General features: G+C 38.2%; 1 long non-coding RNA gene across 1 annotated transcript in view; it reads right to left on the minus strand.

The window, feature by feature from the left end:
- Window positions 1–11,934: 11,934 nt before the first annotated feature.
- The window catches only part of Gm39886, a 45,017-nt gene continuing 33,047 nt past the window's right edge, over window positions 11,935–23,904 (minus strand). Inside the window, exons 2-3 of the long non-coding RNA XR_866574.1 lie at window positions 13,420–13,484; window positions 11,935–12,232 (exon numbers count right to left, since the gene is read on the minus strand). This is a non-coding gene — a long non-coding RNA (predicted gene, 39886). The remainder of the gene's footprint in view (window positions 12,233–13,419; window positions 13,485–23,904) is intronic.

A 23,904-nucleotide genomic window follows, 5' to 3' on the forward strand; every position in this document is an offset into this window, starting at 1 on the left:
CTTTCAGGAGACAGCCACATCAGGCTCCTGTCAACAAGGACTTCCCAGCATTTGCAATAACATCTGGGTTTGGTAACTGTATATGGGATGGATCCCCAGATGGGGCAGTCTCTGAATGGCCTTTCCTCAAGTACTGCTCCACACTTTGTTTCCATATTTCCTCCTGTGGGTATTTGATTCACCCTTCTAAGAAGCACTGAGGCATCCACACTTTGGTCTTCCTTCTTCTTGAGCTTCATGTGGTTTGTGAATTGTATCTTGGGTATTCTGAGCTTTTAGGCTAATATCCACTTATCAGTGAGTGCATACCATGTGTGTTCTTTTGTGACTGGATTACCTCACTCAGATTGATATTTTCTTTTTTTATGACTTCTTTTTTTATTAGATATTTTCTTTATTTACACTTCAAATGCTATCCCGAAAGTTCCCTACACCCTCCCACTGCCCCCTGCCCTGCTCCCCTACCCACCCACTCCCTCTTCTTGGCCCTGGCGTTCCCCTGTACTGGGGCATATAAAGTGTGCAAGACCAATGGGCCTCTCTTCCCAGTGATGGCCGAGTAGGCCATCTTCTGCTACATATGCAGCTAGAGACACGAGCTCTGGGGGTACTGGTTAGTTCATATTGTTGTTCCACCTATAGGGTTGCAGACCCCTTCAGCTCCTTGGGTGATTTCTCTAGCTTCTCCATTGGGGGCCCTGTGTTCCATCCTATAGATGACTGTGAGCATCCACTTCTGTATTTGCCAGGCACTGGCATAGCCTCATATGAGACAGCTATATCAGGATCCCTTCAGCAAAATCTTGCTGGCATATGCAATAGTGTTTGGGTTTGGTGGCTGATTATGGGATGGATCCTCAGTGGGGTAGTCTCTGGATAGTCCATCCTTTCGTCTTAGCTCCAAGCTTTGTCTCTGTAACTCCTTTCATGGGTATTTTGTTTCCTATTCTAAGGAGGAATGAAGTATCTACATGTTGGTCTTCCTTCTTCTTGATTTTCTTGTATTTTGCAAATTGTATCTTGGGTATTCTAAGTTTCTGGGCTAATATCCACTTATCAGTGAGTGTTCCACTCATTTGTCTGTGAATTTCATGAAGTCATTGTTTCTAATAGCTGAGTAGTACTTCATTGTGTGAATGTACCACATTTTCTGTATCCATTCCTCTGTTGAGGGATATCTGGGTTGTTTCCAGCTACTAGCTATTATAAATATGGCTGCTATGAACATAGTGTCCTTATTACATGTTAGACCATCTTTTGGGTATATTCTCAGGAGTGGTATTAGTGGGTCCTCAGGTAGTACTATGTCCAATTTTCTGAGGAACCACCAGACTAATCTCCAGAATGGTTGAACCAGCTTGCAATCAATCCCACCAACAATGGAGGAGTGTGCCTCTTTCTCCACATTTTCACCAGCATCTGCTGTCACATGAGTTTTTGATCTTAGTAATTCTGACTGATGTGAGGTGGAATCTCATGGCCATTTTGATTTGCATTTCTCTGATGGTTAAGGATTTTGAACATTTCTTTAGTTGCTTCTCAGCCATTCAAGTTAACTTAGTTGAGAATTCTCTGTTTAACTCTGTGCCCCATTTTTAATACAGTTTTTTGTTTCTCTGGAATCTAACTTCTTGAGCTTTTTGTATATATTGGATATTAGCCCTCTGTTGTATGCAGGATGCTAAAAATGTTTTCCCAATCTGTTGGTTAGTGTTTTGTCCTATTGACAATGTCCTTTACCTTACAGAACTTTTGCAATTTTATGAGGTCCTATTTGTCGATTCTTCATCTTAGAGCCATTGGTGTACTCTTTAGAAAATTTTCCCCTGCGCCCATGTGCTCAAGGCTCTCCCTCACTTTCTTTTCTCTTAGTTTCAGTGTATCTGCTTTTATGTGGAGGCCCTGAATCCACTTGGACTTGAGCTTTGTACAAGGAGATAAGAATGGAGCAATTTGCATTCTTCTACATGTTGACCACCAGTTGAACCAGCACCATTTATTGAAAATGCTGTCTTTTTTTCCACTAGATGGTTTTAGCTCCTTTGTCAAATATCAAGGTTCATTTCTGCATCTTCAATACCATTCCATTGATCTGCCTGCCTGTCACTGCACCAATACCATACATTTTTTATCACTACTGTTATGTAGTTCAACTTGAGGTCAGGGATGGTGATTCTATCTGAAGTTCTTTTATTGTTGAGAATAGTTTTTGCTGTCCTGGGTTTACTGTTATTCCAGATGAATTTGAGAATCTCTCTTTCTAATTCTATGAAGAATTGAGTTGGGATTTTGATGGAGATTGCATTGAATCTATAGATTGCTTTTGGCAAGATGTCCATTTTTACTATATTAATCCTGCCAATCTACGAGCATGGGAGATCTTTCTATCTTCTGAGATCTTCTTTGATTTCTTTCTTCAGAGACTTGAAATTCTTGTCGTATAGATATTTCATTTGTTTGCTTAGAGACACACCAAGATATTTTATATTGTTTGTGACTATTGTAAAGGGTGTCATTTCACTAATTTCTTTCTCAGGCTATTTATTGAATATAAGAAGGCTACTGATTTGTTTGAGTTAATTTTATAACCAGCCACTTTGCTGAAGTTGTTCATCAGATTTAGGAGTTCTCTGATGGAACCTTTTGGGTCATTTAATTATACTATCATAGCATCTGCAAATAGTGATATTTTGACTTGTTCCTTTCCAATTTGTATCCCTTTGATCTCCTTTTGTTGTCTAATTGTTCTAGCTACTATATATAGTACTTCAAGTACTATATTGAATAGATAAGGAGATAGTGGGTAGCCTTGTCTAGTCCCTGATTTTAGTCCCACTTTCTCTTCTATGAGATTTAGGTTTAAGCTAGGGACCTTTTATGATCAAGGAACAAGAACAATAGCAGCACTGGCTGATGTGACTTCCACTGAGGATGGTGATTAATTTCTTATACCCATTTTTGCTCTCATCTTCCTGATATGGTTTATCTGCAACCCTATAGGTGGAACATTATGAACTAACCAGTACTCCCCCGGAGCTCATGTCTCTAGCTGAATATGTATCAGAAGATGGCTTAGTCAGCCATCAGTGGAAAGAGAGGCCCATTGGTCGTGCAAACTTTATATGCCTCAGTACAGGGGAACGCCAGAGACAAGAAGTGGGAGTGGGTGGGTGGGGGAGTGGGTGGGGGAGTGGGTGGGGGAGGGGTGGGGGGACTTTTGGAATAGCATTGGAAATGTAAATGAAATAAATACCTAATTAAAAAAAAAAAAAGATTTGATAGCCAGGCGGTGGTAGTGCACGCCTTTAATCCCAGCACTTGGGAGGCAGAGGCAGGTGGATTTCTGAGTTCAAGGCCAGCCTGGTCTACAGAGTGAGTTCCAGGACAGTCAAGGCTATACAGAGAAACCCTGTCTCGAAAAACCAAAAACAGAAAGAAAAAAAAAAGATTTGCTGATTAGTCGATATGCATATCTAAGGTAGATATGCCTGATTTTTATATAAAAGTTTAGATTTGTGATTCTTTTAAAATTCTCTTTTTAGAAATTATACAGTTTTGTAGATGTCTCTGTTGTTTCTTGACACACACACAATAATTTCACCATATTAACATTTCTAGGCAGCTTCTGTGGTCTCAGCTTCTTTTTTATTATTGTTATTATCTTTAACCTTTAATCTTTTTTTACAGTTCAGTCATTATCCCCCTCCCATTCTGTTCACCAACAGTTCCTCATCCCATTCCTCCACCCCCATCTCCAACAGGATGTCCCCATCCCCATACTTACTCTACCAGGCCTGTCCACTTCCTAGGGTCTCAAGTTACTTGGGGCTGGTGCATCTTCTCTCACTGAGGCCAGACCAGGCGGTTCTCTGCTGTATATGTGTCAGGGGCCTCATATCAGCTAGTGTATGCTGCCTGGTTGGATCTCAGGGATCCAGGTTAGTTGAGACTGCTGATCTTCCTATGGGATTACCCTCCTCCTCAACTTCTTCTAGCCTTTCCGTAATTCAACCACAGGGTCCCCAACTTCAGTTCATTGGTTGGGTGTAAGCATCTGCTTCTATCTCAGTTAGCTGCTCAGAAGGCAGCCATGCTTGACTCCTGTCTGTAAGTACACCATAGCATAAGTAATAGTGTCAGGCCTTGGAGCCTCCCCATGAGATGGATACCAAGTTGGGCCAGTATCTGGACCTTCTTTCCCTCAGTCTCTTCCCCAGTTTTTCCCTGTGGTTCAAGATTTCTTTTAGAGATAAATAATAAAATAATTACTTTTTTCCTTGTAACCGCAGTTGCTGTCTGCCAGTAAGAGAAACTAGCTGAGAAAACTATCTTGCTTGTTTACAGTTTGTTAATATATAACAACTTGCTTAGTTATGTATGTACAGGGGTTTGGGTAATAATTTGTTTTCTTAACCTGTACTATGCAATGTTTCTTCTTTATCAAAAGATGGCCTAGTCGGCCATCACTACAAAGAGAGGCCCATTGGACTTGCAAACTTTATATGCCCCAGTACAGGGGAACGCCAGGGCCAAAAAGGGGGAGTGGGTGGGTAGGGAAGTGGTGGGGGGTGGGTCTGGGGGACTTTTGGTATAGCATTGGAAATGTAAATGAGCTAAATAACTAATAAAAATGGAAAAAATAAAGTTATTGGGGAACACACTGCCTTTTCATAACGGCTTATGAGAAGAAAACTAAAATGTAATCACCTAGTAATTTGATACTGCTTGAAAAATTTTGCTGGGATACATAAGCTGTGAAAGGAAGAATTAGGTTACCATGTCATTACATTTTAGTTTTCTAGGACATTGATTGTTCCATACATCAAGTATGTGTATGCATGTATATGTGTAAAGTTAATAGGAATGGGACTAGAACATTGTTCCATCAAGTATGTGTATGCATGTATATGTATAAAGTTCATATGAATGAGGATTGGAACATTATTCCTTCCATCCATCAACTCTGTGTATGTGTAAGGTTTGCCTAAGTTGGGGGCTGGAACATTGTTCCTTCCATCCATAAATTATGTGTATGCATATGTGTAAGGGTTGTGTGAGTGGGGGTTAGCACATGGTTCCTTCCACCCATCAACTATGTGTATGTATGTATATGTGTAAAGCTTGTCTGGGTGTGTGTTAAAACTTGCTCCATCCACCAATTGTATGTATGTATGTATGTATGTATGTATGTATGTATGTATGTATGTATTTATGTATTTATGTATTTATGTATTTTTGTATGTATGTATTATGTATGTGTGAAATGCTTTGGGCCTGCTTGCTGATGCTTTGCTCTAACCATTCTATGTGTGAATGTGTATGTGTCTGTCTATAGGTATGTATGAATGTATGTATGAATGTATGTATGTGAATATATTTGTGTATATGAAGTTATTTGTGCTCTGCCTTTTGTTTTATGTACTCAGTGTATGTGTGTGTGTGTGTGTGTACACAGTGTATATGTATGTGTATATGTGAATTTTTTTCTTTTCCCTTTTCCAACTGCTACCCCTATAGGTATGGATCCACCAGTGTCAGCTGCTATCAGCACGTGACCCTCTCATCAGCTGCCTGCCTCAGTTTCCCCTCTGGTTCCAAAGCTGGTCTTTGGAATTCAATAGCAATTTTCTCTCAACTCACCCCATGGGCAATCTTCAACCCAATCATTTTCTACCTCAGAGAAACAATATCTCCTCACCAAAACCTGTTGTTGTTTTTAAAGTCTTTCTACTTAAATGAGGCAACAACTTGCCATATTTTTAATATGCACGTCATGATAACAGAAGATATCAGACATTATTCACATTTGTATTAGCTATTTTTATTTTTCCTTTTGAGATCAGTCTATTCAGGTCACTTGCCCAACTACCAACATTTTTAGATAAAATTGTCCAATATCATTTTTCTGATATTTGATGTTTCTCTATCACCTAACTAAAAGGAAATTTCATCCTACAGTCTTTTTCTATGAGTTTGGGAGTTTTTTTGCTTTGTTTTGTTTTCATTTTTGTCTTTCCATTTATAGCATCATAGACAGCAAAATAATGCTTGTTTCTGACAAGATTAGGGTCATTTTAGTACCTTTGTTTTATCCAAAATGATGCTAAGATTGATAACTTAGAAACTGTAGAGTTTATTTGTGTGAGCAACACACCCATGAAATGATAACTTCATATCATCACCCCTCCTTATAATTAGCCAGCAGAAACCATGTATGGGTCCCCCTTTGACAGAAGCAGACCCAAGAGGAGATAAAAGATGGCACTTATTCTGATTCTGGAAATCCATATGTACCTTTGAATTTCTCTATTTACAGGAAATATTGAAAAAAGATGTTTTCCCATCAACAAGGGAAACAAAATAAGGGAGCCTCCCTGGATTAAGATAGAGATGGGCTGGCTAGAGAGAGAATAGTAGTGGATAAGTTGGCCTAAGGAAAAAAGGCTAGGTTTGAGGACCAATGTCGCCACAATTCTGTAAATATGAATTTGGTGATTTAAAATGTAAGCAATAAGTAGAGCCTCTCCAACAATAAATTTTTCATATTAAAAATAATTTAGGCTGAATAAACACATGCTTTAAAATTCTCTGCAGTAACTCCAAAAATGAGATTTGGATGCTGGGCAGTGGTGGCACATGCCTTTAATCCCAGCACTTGGAAGGCTGAGGCAGATTTTTGAATTTGAGGCCAGCCTGGTCTACAAAGTGAGTTCCAGGACAGCCAGGTCTATACAGAGAAACCCTGTCTCAAACAAACAAACAAACAAACAAACAAACAAACAGATTTGGTTAGACAGTACCTGGCAAATTTTAGGAAATATGCATATATTTCATGATGCCTCTTTAACTTAAGAAGAAAAAATAATTGATGAAAAGGATAAACCTCTTAGGATTTGTCAAACACCTAGAGGATAGTGTGACTTCCTGGATTATTTAGTCAACATTTGTAGATGTCTGCTATGTTCCATAATCTGTGTTTAGGTGCTAAGAGTGTAACAATAAAAACTAATAATAAATCATTATTGTTTGAATGCTCACTGTATATTGCTTACTGGGATAGGGTTTCATGTCCTACTTTGGTTATTTCTTCTAACAAGTGGAAAAAGTTGTCTCCATCACAGTTTCTATTGAAATGATAAAACACCAATGCCAAAAATCCACTTGCAGAGGAAAGGATTTATGCCAAGCTTACAATTTAACATCACACTCCATCACTGAAGGAAGTCAGAAAGAAACTGGAAGCTGGAACTTAATGAAGCAAAGGCCATGATAAGATGCTGCTTCCTGGTTTGTACCTCGTGGCTTGCTCAGACTGCTTTCTTATACCACCCAGGGCCACCAGCCCAGGGATTGCCCTGTACATTGTGAGGTAGGCTCTCCCACATCAGTCATCAATCTAGAAAATTCCTTGCAGACATATATGACTAGAGATCAATCCAGTGGTTTGCATTTCCCAATTAATATTACTTCTTTCCAGGTGATCCTAGATTGTGTCAAGTTGACATAAAAAACTAGCCAGCACAGCAGATCATTTTGGTGTTGGTGCTGGTAATTTCACATATGTATACTATACATGTTTCTTTTCTGCACCATTCTCTCCCCTCCCAACTTGTTTATGTTCCCTTCCAATCCTTTGAAGATCCATGACCTTCTGTATAACAATTATTTTTCTATGTTCACAAACATACCCACATTATAAGATGTGTGTATGTGTGTGTATATACATATATATTTATATACACACATCCCATTGAATCCATTTAGTGTTGATTGTATGGACATGTGCTTAAGACTGCCTGTTGGGATCCCATGACCTCTCAACAAACTCATCCCTGAAGAAAACCAATTCACTTGCTTCATCTAAGGTTGGAGTCTTGTGATGTTTCCCCATTTTTATTAGCACGTTTATTGTTGTGATAATTGTGTAAGTTTTTTTTATGTAACCATATTGTTTAAATCTCATGGGCACAGCAATCGTGTCATGTCTAGTAGGAACTACTGATATTGGCATTCCTGGTCTTCTAGCTCTTACCAACTTTCTCCCCTATTTTCTATGATGGTCCCCAAGCCTTAGGTATAGAAATTGTGTTGTTGATAGATACATTTTTCTCTATCTATTTAATACATGAGAAACCTGAGGATTAAGTAATTCTCTAGGATCACAATATTAGCAAGCTCAAAGTCTGAGTTTGATGTTACACATAAAACTTACCAGACAATGACTGTTTGCTATCACCTTCAATGTAGTCTTAAACTCAAAAAGCTTGCTATTTGCAGAGCAAATGACAGTGGGTTTCAGCTGAGTGGAAAGAACCAAGGAAGAAAATAACAAAGGCCATAAGCAAAAGTTTAAAAATTGCATTTTTAACCTTCATATGCCAGTACATTGTTTTTACTCAGACATGAATAGAACCCATATTACAATAATGTTTAGAAATAGAAATAATCTTTGCATCAATCCTTGGACATTGACTTAGTTGGGGTTTGCATTACTGTGAACAGACACCAAGACTGAGGCAGGTCCTAGAAAGGACGTTAAATTGTTGCTGGCTTACAGGTTTAGAGGTTCAGTCCCTTATCAAGGTGGGAATCATGGCAGCATCCAGGCAGGCATGGTGCTAGAAGAGCTGACAGTTCTATTTCTTGATCTGAAGGCATCCAGGAAAAGTTTATCTTCTAGGCAGCTAGGAGGTGGGTCTCAAAGCCCACCTTCACAGTGAAATGGTTCCTCCAACAAGGCCACTCACTGGACCAAGCATATTCAAACCACCACAGACATCTACCTAGTCATCCTCTTCATGAGGTATTATGAGCTGATGAGAGATTATTCTCAAAGTCAGCACCACCTAATTTTTTTTTCATTTTAGAATTTCTTACCAGAAATGTCCAATAAAGAAGTGACTCTACAAATAGCTGGGAGACAGAGAACTAAATAATTTCATATGAATGCATATATCAAAACATCATGTTGTATAACTTAAATATATGTGTATTTTTCAATTTATACATAAATAAAACTGTTTTTAGATGAAACGCATATGTAACCAAACACATACACAATAGCATTAAGAAAAGATGCCTGACCTCCGTGGACTCTGAGGTTCCCTTATCTATAAAATGAGAACAGTGTTTTTCTTAAAGCATGTATTATAGATTGCCAAGGTTCTAAGATGTATAATATGAAGACATCAACCCATGAAAGAATCAATAGCAGTGTCTACCCAGAGGGTTCTTATGGGGATCAAATGAACTCAGTGAAGGGTTTTCCAGACATCCACAAACACTCGATTTTCACTGGAGCTAGTTCAGGAGATAAAATAGTTGACAACAAAGAGCATATTCCTCTACTGATGAAGCTTACAGTGTAGTCTGAAGATAAATGAATACAGAGAAACTGTATTCGCTTAAACATTGCTAACTACTAATAAGGGGATATAACTAATCTCTCTAATGCTTTCTGTGTAGCTGGGGACCCCAAGCTGAATAGATGAGCCATAAATGGCCTCATTGAGGAAATGATAGTTGAACAGAGCCCTGAATAATATAAAAGATTTTATGATAGAAAGGCCTAGAAGCATCACATCTAAAAATCATTGAATAAACAGCAAATACCATTTGGAACAGGTAAAACTCAGACATCTGGAAACAGAAATAATGTCACTGCAGCTCAAGCAGAATGAATAGGGGAGAGAGTTGGTGAAAGGGAAACAGAAGGGAACATGAAACTGGTCACACATGTTCTTGCACACTGGGAAAGTAGAACATACTAGATAGCACTTGTCACTGTGACAAAATATTGAGAAAAACAACCTAAAGTAGCAAAGATGTATTTTGCCTTTTACCTTCAGTTCATGATCTGCTACCTCCATAGTTTCTGAGGAGTAAAGGATTACATGCCAAGAGCATGTGGGAACCAGAGTCAGCTACCTTGTGATGGCCAGCAACCAGATCAACCCTTCGTGGTCACATCCCCAGGGACTTACTTCCTACAACACCCAGCTTTTAAGTTTGCATCACTCTTAATAACGGCAGGACATTGTGAATTGATCAGTTAGTTATGAAGTGAGATTGGTGCTCCAATCACCACTCAAGGTTTGACTCTATCAGCGGATAATCAAGACTTCTACACATGAGCCTTTGTTGGGGGGGGATACTTTTCACTCAAACCATTAACAGTGATTAACTGTTATACTCAACTCTAGTGGCTGCTGGTAGAAGGCTTTAAGCAAGCATCCAGCATAAAACTTACATATATTCTTAATATCTGGTCTAGTTTCTAGAGGGAATGGAAGAGGATGAGAAGTCAAAAATGCAAATCAGGATATTGTCCAAAGAAAGAATGGAATGTGTGGGTTGGGAAGCAGGGCGGGGGGAGGGTATAGGGGACTTCCAGGATAGCATTCGAAATGGTAATGAAGAAAATATCTACTTTTAAAAAAGGAAAAAGAGGAAAATGAATATTAACAGTTGAAAATATTAAAATCATGTTCTACAAAAAAAAGAAAGAAAGATCATCTCAGACATGGGCAGAATCAATAGAACATGAAGGGATATGGACAAATCTCATTCACTGTTCACATGAGATAGAATGAGGGGAAAATGGAAACATAATATCTGGTTTAAAATGGAGTAACTTGATAGTTTGTGATGTCATTTAATTTGAATACATTATGTTCAAGATTCTCTACCTATACTTAAGTGGCATATAGGACTCTGGAGCTCATGAAAAGAGTGACATCTACTTACAGGGCTGGATCTGTTCTTTATGAATAGAATGTAGTCGAATTACTCTCCTATGTCACTTTATTTCTTTTTCCTATGTAGTCATTTTTAATAGTAGGTACAAATGATAAGAAATGAGGGCAGGAAGAGTTAGTATTTTAACACAGCTTTTGGGAAACAAATTTACTCAACCATATATTAATAATATGTCATTATTGTATTTACTCAATCACATTTGCAAATTTTTATTTGTTTAAATTTCTTTTAGTTCCAAAAGTGAAATATGAGGCTACTTTAACTGAAATGTATCAATGATAATATTTGTTCTATGTATGGAATAACATTTAATCCCTTTAATTTTATCTATACAGCAAAGTCATAGATAGCTAGCCACTGAGTATTCTTTACTCATTTGAGGTTTGACCTCAAGTCTGGTTGAAAACTGACTGAACAATTCATCAATTTTATTGAATTAATTGACTCTTTAAAAATTTAGCCTTTATGTGATTGAAACAAACCTGGCATAAGAAGAAAGAAAATCCTGATGTTTTCCCATAATTCTCAGCTCTATGATTTTGTAACTGAGAGACAAAAAGCCTGTTGATGAAAGTCATGTGCTAGCCGGGTGTGGTGGTGCATGCCTTTAATTCCAGCACTCGGGAGGCAGAGGCAGGTGGATTTCTGAGTTCGAGGCCAGCCTGGTCTACAAAGTGGGTTCCAGGACACTCAGGGCTACACAGAGAAACCCTGTCTCAAAAGAAAAAAAAAAAAAAGGGAGGAAGGGAGGGAGGGAGGGGAAGAAAGAAAGAAAGGAAGGAAGGAAGGAAGGAAGGAAGGAAGGAAGGAAGGAAGGAAGGAAGGAAGGAAAGAAGGAAGGAAGGAAGGAAGGAAGGAAGGAAGGAAAGAAGGAAGGAAGAAAGTCATGTGCTCCAAAAATTGCAGAAGTCTAGAATAAACCCTGTTAAATAGCTTAATTTTTTTCTTTGATAATGTGACATGGAGGAGGGAGTTCAACTACAATCCTCTGCTGGACAGAGCCCGTTCTACCCTTCATTCCCAAGGAGCTAGCTACAGTGACTTATCTCCTGCACTCTTTAAAGAACAGTTTTCTCTATGAGATTGGAAAATGCATGCGAACTGACACCTATCAAACATGAAAAGACAGAGTTTCTTTCATAAGTCAAATCCTAGGAAAGAGCTCAGAATCCTGGGTGTTTTTCTCCACTTCTTTATTATCAAAAAAGATAACGAGAAAAGATAAAGGCAGCCTGTGCATTCTGATGCTTCCTGGAAGCCCACTCTTGCACTTTATAATATGCAAGCTTATTCTTTGTTATTATTCAGTAGCAGGAATTCTACCTGGAAGTCAACAGAGGTGAGGCATTTGGGGAGCAGAGAAACCCAGACACATGCTTCAAACGTGCCGTGCTGTTTTCAGATGGTTCTCGGCTGAGCAGTGCACATCTTCTCTTAGCCTTTCCTGCTTTGGGACTCACCCTCTCTTTACCCACTAGAAGAAGGAAACAAACAGCAGAGATGAAAGCGAAGCCAGAGGTAGAAGAAAGGATGAGTTTGGCTTTCTTCCACTTATTTGAAGGATGAATACTCTGAATGTGATGCTTTAAACTTGGGGTTTCAGCAAGACTGGAGGGAATGGAAATGTGCCCAGATTTTATTTCTTTTAAAAAGAGTTCTACTAAGACTATCTTATAACCTTACTGCATGAACGCAAATACAAACAGCATTGTCTTGGCCAGCAATCATGGGGTTAAAATGCTACAGAGGACAAGACTTACTATCCACTAAGACATTTCCCTCCAAAATAAATGAGTTTTAAGTAAGTTTCCTATTCCCAAGACATGCATTTTTTTTTTTTTGCTCTGCACATAATGAATCTTATTTCCTACAAAACAGCAACGCTGAAATTGTTCTTTTTGAGACTTTTTTTCTTTTACTCATTTGTATCTAAGGTATATCATCAATATTACAATATTGCCTTTGAGCAGTACTGTTATTTTATTTATTCATTTATTTATTACATAAAATACATTAACATACACTATATAGTAAGAATATTTTATTCCATTCATATATGCTCCTAAATAACCAGAGGCTTAAATTATTTCACTTGTATAGATTATGAATAATTTGCTATATTGTGTAGAACCTTGTGGAATTTAAGGTTAACTCATAATTTGGTTACCAATTTTCTTTTAGTTGTTGTAAAATGCTGTACTGCATTCATTTTTAAAATCATGTGGTCTTCCATCTTTTTTTCTCAGTGATAATTAGGTTTATTCCAATTGTTCTGATAATTAACAGACCTGTTACTAAATATCTTTTAAGTCATGCCTGCTACAGGAATTTGTGTAAAAAGCTCTTTAGAATAAAATGGTGTTGTTATATGTCATCGGTTGATTTGGTTAGATATACTCCATCAGTTTTATACCATTCCCAACAAAACACTGCGAGAATAACTACTACGATGTGCATTAAGTTCGTCCTGCAGAACTAAGATATGGATTTCACTTTGAGCACAAAGACAAGATGAGACATCTCTCTGCTTTGTGCCTCAAGATAGTTTTAATAATGAAGTGCCGTCTCCTGAGTCCTCAGTCACCGTTCTATTGGTGCAAAGAGACACCATGAACAAGTCACTCTTATAAAGGAAAGCATTTAACTGGGGGACTTGCTTACAGTTTCAGAGACTTAGTCCATTATCATCATGGTCAGAAGCAGACAATAGCTGATAGCTCTTCATCCTCAGGCAGCAGTCAGGGAGAGAAAGAGGGAGAGACTGTAAGCTTTTCTTTTTTTTTTTCTTTTTCTTTTTTTTTTTTTGTACTTTATTTTTATTTATTTATTGCTGTTCTTTTTTCTTATTAATTAATTATTTTATTTATTGACTCCCCAAATGCTGCTCCCCTTCCAATCGCCCCCCCCCCGCCCCGCAGAGGTCTTCCCCCATCCCACCTTCCCTTTGCTTCTGCATGTGTGTGTGGGGGGAATCCCTGCGGCATCAAGTCTCTATAGGATTAGGCACATCTTTTCCCACTGGGACCAGACAAGGCAGTCCTCTGATACATATGTGTAGGGGCTGAGGGCTCAGACCAGCCCCTGAATGCTCTTTGATTAGTGGCTTAGTCTCTGCAAGCTCCCAGGGAGTTGACAGTGTTGGTCTTGGAATCCATCCCATGGGCAGGCATCAAACTCTGACACTATTACTGATGCTATATTTTGCTCTATTATTGTGCTTGCAGACAAGAGCCTAGCATGGCTGTCCTCTGAGAGGTTCTGCCAGCAGCTGACTGAAATAAATGCAGATACTCACAGCCAAGCATTGGAATGAGGTCAGAGACCCCTGTGCAAGACATAGGGGAAGGACTGAAGGGACTGCAGGCTTTTTAAACCTCAAAGACAACCCCATCTCCTGGATGTTGCAGGTGACACATCTACTCCAATGGGGCCACACCCACTCCAATGAGGCCACAGCTCCTAATCATTTCCAAACAGTTCCACTCATGAAGACCAAGCGTTCAAACATATAAGTCGATAGAAGGCATTGCCATTCAAATCACCACATACCCCAAACATACTATAATGCATATCACCATGGGTGTCCCATGAGGTAACATATGAAGTCAAGTTGGAATATCGAATGCATACAAAACAACAATCAGAAACATGTTGCATTGATTTTTACTTAATTCTAGAATAACTGGGATGATCTTTGTTAATAACCTTACATAAACAATACACATGTAGCCTTAAGTGCCCATATGATATGTATCTATACATAAATTTATTTCAATTATTCAGATGACAACATTTAACTGAGTATACTTCTCTTGACTTTTACATTTGTTCAGATTCAACACTCAGTTGGGGAAAATCAGACAATAGGTCATAGTACCAGAGAACAAACACAGCACCAGCTAACATTCCATGAGCACTTACTACCTCCTAACTATTATTGTATGTAGCTCGCATCTATTTACTAATTCTATAAATAAAACAAACTATAAAGCGTCATCTTTTTTATTTCCATTTGTTGATGCAGACATTAAGATGCTGATAGTTAAACTCACTGCCCTTGGCTATGTATTTAGCAAATTACAGAGGTGGGATCCAAATCCAGAAACTCTGATTCCAAAGCACATGCTTACATCACTACCACATCTTGACATTGCAGTGGTCATTTATTCCTTCAGGCTATACAGTCCCCATGTGGACCACACAATCCTTGTAGCCCTGCATATGTCTTTTCCCTCTTTAAGGCTTACTTAGTTTTCTCTTCTGAAAAATTATAGAGATAAATTGCATAGTCTCTACCATAGCTCAAAGTTATGTTATTCCATGCCCTTAAGAATCTGAATAATTTATATAATTATCATTTTTCTCATTTAATCCTAGGCAAATTAATACATGAATATGTGAGGTTGGAGAGTTAAATATTCATGAGAATAATGCAATGTTATCACCAATTTTAATGTCTAGCAGTCTTGCCCATCAGTCATCAGTCACAGGTCCAATGGCCAGTGAAGAGCTAGAAGACAAGAGACTGAAGGAGAAATAAAAACAACCTGGGAGGAGCATGAAGTGGGAAGAGGCTAGAACTCAAGTACTAAAAAAGAGATTAAGAGAAGGGGCTCTTGCTTGGGATTTGTGTCCAAAAAAATACCCTGTTAACTTACTCACAGACCACTGAAGCCACATGGATTTTGTCGGCAGCCTGCTCAGTATTCAGACCTCTGTTCCATAAGCATATTTACAGTGAGTGGCTATTGAAAGCCCCCAGCTGTGGAATTCTGAAGCCCCAAGCTGTATTTATGTGGAGGGCTGCTAATCCCTGATCCCAGCTCTGCTCAAGTCTGTAGAAACATTTTGTCTCTGTAGACAAGTCCTTGTAAATCTCTCCTTGTCGAAGGATTTAGTTCACTGATTGTCAGCCATGAGCTACTTCATAAAACAACTCACAGAGGAATAGAGCCTTCTGCTCTGCCTTTGGCGGGGAGCTTGTTACACTAGATAACCTTTTAATGACTGCATTCCATTTTAACTTGGCTCCGTAGAGAGGAACTAGAAAGAAAGGCGAGATACTTCCTTAATGCTACACTTTTTTTCATATTGTATCTACTGAGGCAAATTAGAAAAGATGGATGGAGGTCGCCTTGTACCCTGGAATCCCAGGGCCTTATAACATAAAAACGAGCTGGTTACTCACAGATAAGATGACATTTCAGGGCTAAAGAAGCACTGAAATATGAAAAGACAAGGTTTCTAAACTGTAAGCAGCACCGTATCCACCTCAACCTTGTTTTTATCACATATTATCAGTGGAGACAGAACCTTTTAAGTTTGCTGTTGCACTTCTCAATGATTGCCCCTTATTTTAGTAAATGGAAATTACTATTCGCCCAAAGAATGTTGGATTAAAGGACAGAAAAGAAAGAATACGGCTGAGCATATTTATAAAATATTAATGGGTACTTATACTGTTTTTCTGGAATTAAAAAATTAGAGGAGAATATTCTCTCTCTGGAAAGCAGGGAAGACGACAGCAATTACTGACTGATTCCAAACAGCAGGGCTACACGAGCATATTTCATTTTGATATTTAGTTGGAAGATGGGAGTGAGTATGAAAATAAAGCAAGGTTCTAAGAACTCTGGCAAGGAAGAATGCTCTGTTTTGTTTTGTTCTGTTTTGTCAGTTTTGCAGTTTTATTAAAGCCTGGATAAATTGTGCACCTGAGCTTTCTGCTCGTCTGCTTTCTGTGCTGTCCAGCTCTTGAATTGTTGACCGCTTCCACTCAGCTGGGCTGCTCATTCCAGGGTGATGTTGTGGTTCTTGGATTTGAAGGTCTTGTAGGAAACATGGAGGTTTTCTCAGCACAGTAAGATCTGTAGCTCAGTAGCTAGCAGCACTCCTTGACCTCAAGGACCAGGAATCTGCTAGCTCTATGTGCTCCCTTACCGATGTTAGTCATCAAGATCTCGTCCTTGAATCATTTTCACACAACCTTTTTTGGGGGTACGTCTAGCCACTCTACACTTTGGCATACCAATTTACCCAGTACCAGTCAGAACTATTGCCTCCTGTTTGGATGGTCTTACATATACTGAGAATTCTAAAGCTGTGGTGCTGACAAGGAGACAGTTACCTCTTCAGTAGACAAAAGTCACTCAGATGAGGTACTTAAAGTCCTATAACATAAAATCCAAATTGATAATGCATAAACTCAAAATTCTGGATATTATCGTGTACAAAAGATATAACATGATACCTTGAAAAAAGGATTCTAATTAAAATATGACATTATATGTTTAATCTTAAGTATCATAAGCAACATGTTATAACGCTAACCCAACCTCTCTGTTCCACATAGAGAGAGAGGGAGAGACAAACTCATTGATCTAAGTAGAACAGTGCATACTTCTTCCTCTACCACCAAATGTCTGCTCCCTGGGAATTCACTGTGCCCATCTCCAAGCTGGACCATGTCAGTTTGTGTCCATTAACATCATTGTATAATTTAATTAAAAACAATGTCCCTTGGGAGTGTAAAAAATGTCAATGGAGATTTTTGAACTTATGTGATAAGATGAAATCATCAAATTATCCATAAGCACTGTATTGAGAAGAAAGGTGGTCATAAGCCTTCCATGAGCACTCCCTCCATGTACAATCACTCTAAGAAAACATGGAGAAGGAAGTAGACTACGTTTCTGCACTTAATTGCTTCTCAAGCAGGAATCAGCAAGTGTTTTCTCTGGATTGTTAAGAAGCAAATGTTATGGTTTTCACAGGCTTTTGGTCTTCAGGCTTCATGTTCAAGGACACTCAACTCTGATACTGTGAACAGACTGAGATGACTCATAAATAATTGTGTGTGTTTGTGTTTCACTGATGTTTATGAATGGATGCTAGAATCTGAATTTCATGTAAATTTTACTTGTCATGAAATATTATTCTTTAACTTTTTATAGTAGTTTAAAAAAATCTTTTAAGTTGGTTTTTACTTCAGGGCTAAATGATGAATCTAATATATTAAACCCTTATCTTGAGTTCTTGTTCTGTTAGGAAAATCAAAAAACTTGTAATCATTGAAGATGCATTTAAGGTATGGCTTATGTGGGAAAAGATGAAGAATATGATCCAGTTGAGGAAAATACCAACTCAATAGAAATATACTGAAGTTCTATCTAACTATTAATATGCAACTGTATTTTTTAGTTAAACTAGAAAGTCAATGTATCATTATTCATATTTTGAGTTTTCTACCCCTTCATAAAGTAAATAAGCGATAAAATTCTTTGTTCAATGTCTAACATCAGGCAGACAGGAACCATGTCAGTTTTATTCACCGCTGTACCCTTGCACTGCTACACTTGGAGCTACTGAGTATAATTAATAAACAAGCATTATTAGAAAGTTATTGAGCAACACCACATGAAGCTTTCTCACTGTTGTATGGATACAAGACAGACACAGTATCTGCTTACATGGGCTGATATTTAACTGGCAAGAGATAAACACACAACTAAACAGATGGTTCTCTAAAAACTAAATGTTCAATTCAATTACTGTGCAAGCCAATATTTTTTAAAAAAATGTTAACAGCTTACTTTTAAGAGCTTACTCCCTCTTCAGAATGTCAACTAACTAATAGATTCTCTTTCCTTTGTCTATTATAACATCTCAAGACAGCATAAACATCAAAGCACTTAATTATCCCTTTGTCCCTCTCTACTGCCATTAGTCAATACTCAAAAAAAAAAAAAAACCCTACTATCCTACTACCACTTTTGAGAAAGACTGGTGCACTGAATGAAGCACCCATGGCTCAGACTGTATGAGCAGCTGATGATCTCCATGACCCCATACCCTCACCTCTGGAACCCATGAAACTGAACAAGAGAAATACAGAGCAACGAAGAAACTTGACTGACTTGCCATTGCTGGAGTCCTTGCTAACCTTGAAGATGGAGAGGGTCACTGGCCAAGCCATGGAAGTATTGTCTCTAGCAAGGATTAAAGGACCTCAGTCCTATGACAGGAAAAAAAATTCTACCAATAACTGAAGTGAGCAAGAAAATGCACTATCTCCTAAGATGTGTAGGAAAAATAATCAGTCCTGCTTTTACCTTAATTCTAATCACTGAGGGGGGGTCTCTTAATAAAGACAAAAGTCAGACAGGCTGTCCTATAGAATGTGTGACAAATATGTGTTGTGTTAAGCTCATAAATTTATCCTCATTCATTACAGCAGTGACTTCAAATAAATAGAGACTGAGAATGCCTTTGAAAACCACTGCCCCATCTGTGGAGAGAGAGATTTATGCCAAGAAAATTGAGTCCTCTGTGCCAGGTAATTCATTTAGCAATCTCTCTAATGATAGTATTTTTAAAAGAAACTTGTAATGCTAATTACCACCTAATTATTTCAAACAGGGTGTAATCATGGGCAATATTTCCAGAACATGCAATACAATTAAAGTTACAAAGTCACTTGGATTATGTGAGCAAAGCAATCAGATGATAAATATCATCTTCCCGAATCAAAATTCTCACTTAGACTAATAATGGATTAATCTGTATGTAAATCACATCACCAAATTACAACTTCTACTTGACATTCTGTCTACTTTGGGGGAGGAGGGAAAGCACACACATTTTCCTAACAGTAAAAATTATATTGTACAATTGAAGAAGCACTTACTGTAGTAATTCCCCCATGCTTCTGAATACATCTTACAACGTTCCTGACTCTCCATCCATTGTTGAACCTGCTTGCTTGACTTAATGTCATCTCATCTCAAGATGTCCAAATAGCACTCATTTGCTCAGCAGAAGAAAGTAGTAATATCTGTTTACTTCTACCTTGGGATACTTTTTAAGAAGTTTGTAAGTTTTCCACCTCTGCTGGACTACTTGTTTTTGTTTCTTGTTCTTATTGTCTACTATCACAAAGGAGACCCAGGGACATCTAACACAAAGTCATTACTCAAAGTGTCAAGAGTTTGTTGAGGAGCTTGTTGAGGAGCTAGCCAACATAGGTGAACAGAAAGTCTGTTGGGTAAAGTAGAAGATAAGATATACAGGATGCTGTGGGTGACAGAACCTAAAAGAAAAAGGAGCATCATCTTTTCTTTTCCCAAATGACCATTCATGGCTGTCACATTCATAGTTTGAAAGTATTTGTAGCTCAGGCAAGGGATCGCATGCAAAGACCTAGGTCTGTATGATATGGCTATAATAACACACCTTTAATCCTTCTGGCTGGAATACAGGCATGCCCTTTGCACACATTTTTAATCCCAAGCAATGAAGGTAAAGTTAGTAAGTAAAAGGAAGAAGCCATGTTTGTAAATGATGTCTAATTGAGAGGTAGACAATGCAACAAATCAGAGAAAGATTTAGCAGAATGAGTCAGAGATAGGGTAAGTCAACTCTCATGAGAATATATAGGAAAGAAAGGCTACTTAAGAGAAGCACAGAATGAATCAGGTGTTGAGGGCAGTTCAGTGAAATTCAGGCAATGCAGTAGAGTTCAGTTGTGTTCAGTTGAGTTCAGTTGAGCTCATTCATTTCTGTTCAGTTCCATTCAATTCATACAGTCAATGCCGTTTAGTTTGTGGAATTCAGAGGCAGTTTTTCCAAGAAAAGCAATTCAATGAGAAGCTGAGAGAAGCTAGTTTGAATCAGTCAGCTTGGAGAGAAGTTTTGAGCCAGAACAGCTAAGTCAAATAAGCCATCCAGAGTTTAGAAAGAACTAGAAAGGATGAGCTCGTTCAGCAGGAAGCCTCTGAGACAACTATTATATCTGGTGAATTAAAAAGAAACATTTACAGTAGTGTTGCAAATATGTAGTATTTACCAATCAGTATACTTATTCTTGAATTATTGAAATTATAGATTTTTCTGAGACCAAGATTATCCCGAGAATCTTCACTTGGACCATCCTTATTTTATGTAAGTTTCATAGTACCAAATCTTCACAGAGCATCCTACTGAAAGAAAAAAACTACACAGTACTTCTCTGCACACCTCTGGTTTCAAAGGCCCCCTCCAGTATATTAGAAATACTCAGGGAGCTGTAAAATTCACTAATGACCTTATCTTGACAAACCACATCAAAAACTGTGAATCTCTGAATGCATAAACATTGTTTAAGTCCTCAGGTAATGCTAATGTGAATCTGAAGCTTAGCACCATCCATCCTCTTCCCAGATTGTTAATCATACTGATTATCATTATCCGACATGAAGAGTTTATGTGTTGCTTTCCTGCTACAGTAGAAGTTAGCTGAAGTCATGGCATTGTGTATTTGAACCTAGTGTTAAGCCAGACACATGGCATCAGTAGAAAAGTTTATGTGGAAGAAACAAAAAAGTTAAAGGAAAAAAAGGGAGAGAAGAAAAGGAGAAATAAAGAAAAATGAAGGGAGAGGAAGAGTTGAAAGAACCAAAGAAGGTGGTGTCCATTTTTAATATCTTGCAACTTTGAAGTGATATTCAGTTAGTAACTGATTTACTATATCTTCCACACACTGAAGAAAAGAGGGAATTCTGATCTAGTTGAGATACTGGCCACGGGGGCCTTTGGCAAGCATGACCATTTGAGATATACAACATCAAAGTATAAAGCTTAGAGTCAATATAGAAAGTTATAGCTGCCAACTAATTTTTAACTTTTTCTTGTTCTTTTATTACACAAACCATCCTTATAGTTGTATTTTTTGATGACCTTATCACTTAGAATAAAGCAGTACAGGAAGGAGCGCCAGGAAGTCAACTCCATAACATGGCATTTATATCATAGAAAACAAAGAAAGCTTCCCCTGGGCTTGAGCAGTGCATAGACTTCAGGGCCATCCTACAAATCTATGAATAAGAAAGCAACCTGGAATGTGTATTATGAACTGAAGTAACCAGAGAAAAGCTCAGGGAATGTGACCAACGATGGAATCTGTAAGTATCAAGAAAGACGAGACTCTCAGGAGTCCTCAGGAACCGTTGCACAGGGCTTAGACTTATCAGTCATTTGACCTGAGTATAAGAAGCTTTTCCTAAGATGATAAGTGAAAAGAAATGTCCAGAATGGTAAAACCCCATGTTACATAAGCTTGTTAAAGGCAAACACAAGAGCACACACAAGATGACCAAGACGGGTGATGGTGCTACACAGCATCAATCCCATCAGAGGCAAGCAGATCTCTGTGAATTTAAGGTCAGCCTGGTCTACAGAACTAGTGCTAGGACAGACACATCCTTGGATCCGGTTTCCTCTGTCTCAAAAAAAAAAAAAAAAAAAAAAAAACTGATGGCCAAGAAAGTCTGTAGACTATTGGTCTGAAGCACAGTTAATTTCCTAAGGAAAGGAATCTAAGGAATTAGAAGAGTTAGTTTACAGTGAAGATTGTAATATCCAAAATGAATTCAAGATCACCCAGTACATTCCCCCTTTGAAAAGGACTTTCCAAACTGTACTAGCAGGCCAAGTGCAGAGCCAGATAAGGAAGTTGGCTGACTAAACAAATATATGAAAACATAGTTTTAGCACTCAAAATGATTAAGCCTGCAGCTGCAAAAATAATATTAGCTGTTCTCAGAGAAATAACCATAACAAAAATAACATTTCTCAGAAGAATTTTCCTACCCCTGCCCAACACTGAATTCTGAGAAAGATCACAAACCGCCCTGACCTCACTAGAATTTCTGTGATGTTAATAGCTGTGACGTTAATAGCTGACCCATAAGTTCAAAATGTACTATTGATTTGCTGACCAAATCATAATAACCCACCATGGGGGCAAGCAAAGTGAGTCACTAGGCCAGAAGTAGTCACTATGCAAACCAACCAATGCCTGAAAGGGTTACTTGCTACACCAATTAGAATAAGTCAGATACTCTGTTGCTCAAATCTGTCCCTTACAAGGTATAAAAAGTGTGTTCTTTCTTTGTTCTGGGTCTCTCCTCTGGCCTGTATGCTGAGAGGGGGGTCCCCAACATATTGGATCAATAAAAATCCTCTTGCAGTTTGCAGTGATGGTGATCTCTGTGGTCTTTGTAAGTGAGGGTCTTTTGACAAATTCCAAAAGACCTAATTAAAGACTAGAAGGAGGCTGGCTAGGAAAAAATAAACTCTCTGCAGAGACAAGTGAAATAAAATTTGAACAGAGTTACCATCTAACTATAAAAACAAAGTTCTTGTGGCTATGTCATGAATTAATACTTTCTTGCACGTATTTTTATACCCATTGTGATAAGGATCTTCATCAGTGTGAGTAGAGAACTTCATTGAACTGATTTGTGTCCACTCCAGAAGTCAAATAATAGTTTCAGCATATGCTTTGGTCTATTTTATTACAAAGATAAATATCTTATTGTTAAAGTGCCAAATATCAAATACTATGTAATTTTGATAATCCCCAGATTCTCAAAACATTTGTTCATATATCCTGAGAGCCAAAGATTCAGAGCAGAGACAGTAAGAACCTAACTTGTAGGAGATGTGGTTTAGCATGAAGAACAGAAGCATGCATCAGAGTTGGTCATGAGTACAAAACATGTTTGTGCACTTTTTCTATATCTTTATTTCACAGAGATATAGTGACAAACTCCAAGGAATGTTACTTATGAGGAAGGCCAGTTCATCCACTGGGAGGAAGCAAAGGCCAGCCAGAAGCTTTAGAATACACAACTCTGGGTGTTTGTAATGGGATGACAGTGAATCATATTAGCATTTGTATCTCTTAAACCTCAATTTCGTTTGTTTGCACCTGTTTTCTTAACAGGACCTGATTTTTCTTTCTTTGTTCTGGATAATCTTTCAAGGAACAGTAATTTCATTGTGTATTTTAACCAATGAATGAATGATTAGCTAGTTCCCTCCCCTTGCAGCTCAGGAAACCCCATGAAAGTGGGAGGAGAAAGAATTATCAGAGCCAGAGGAGTCAGGGACACTAAGAGAACAAGGCCCAGAGAGTCAAGAAAGCAGAGCTCATAAGAGCTCACAGAGACTGAAGCAGTGATCTTGGAGCCTACAAGGGTCTGTGCTATGTCTTTTGCATATATGTTATGGTTGTTAACTTGGTGTTTTGTAGGACTCCTAACAGTAGGAGTGAGGGTGTCTCTGACTCTTTCACCTAACCCTTTTCCTCCTACAATAAAAGCAAAC

The sequence above is a fragment of the Mus musculus genome, chromosome 2, assembly GCF_000001635.26.
Source record: "Mus musculus strain C57BL/6J chromosome 2, GRCm38.p6 C57BL/6J".
NCBI lineage: Eukaryota > Metazoa > Chordata > Mammalia > Rodentia > Muridae > Mus > Mus musculus.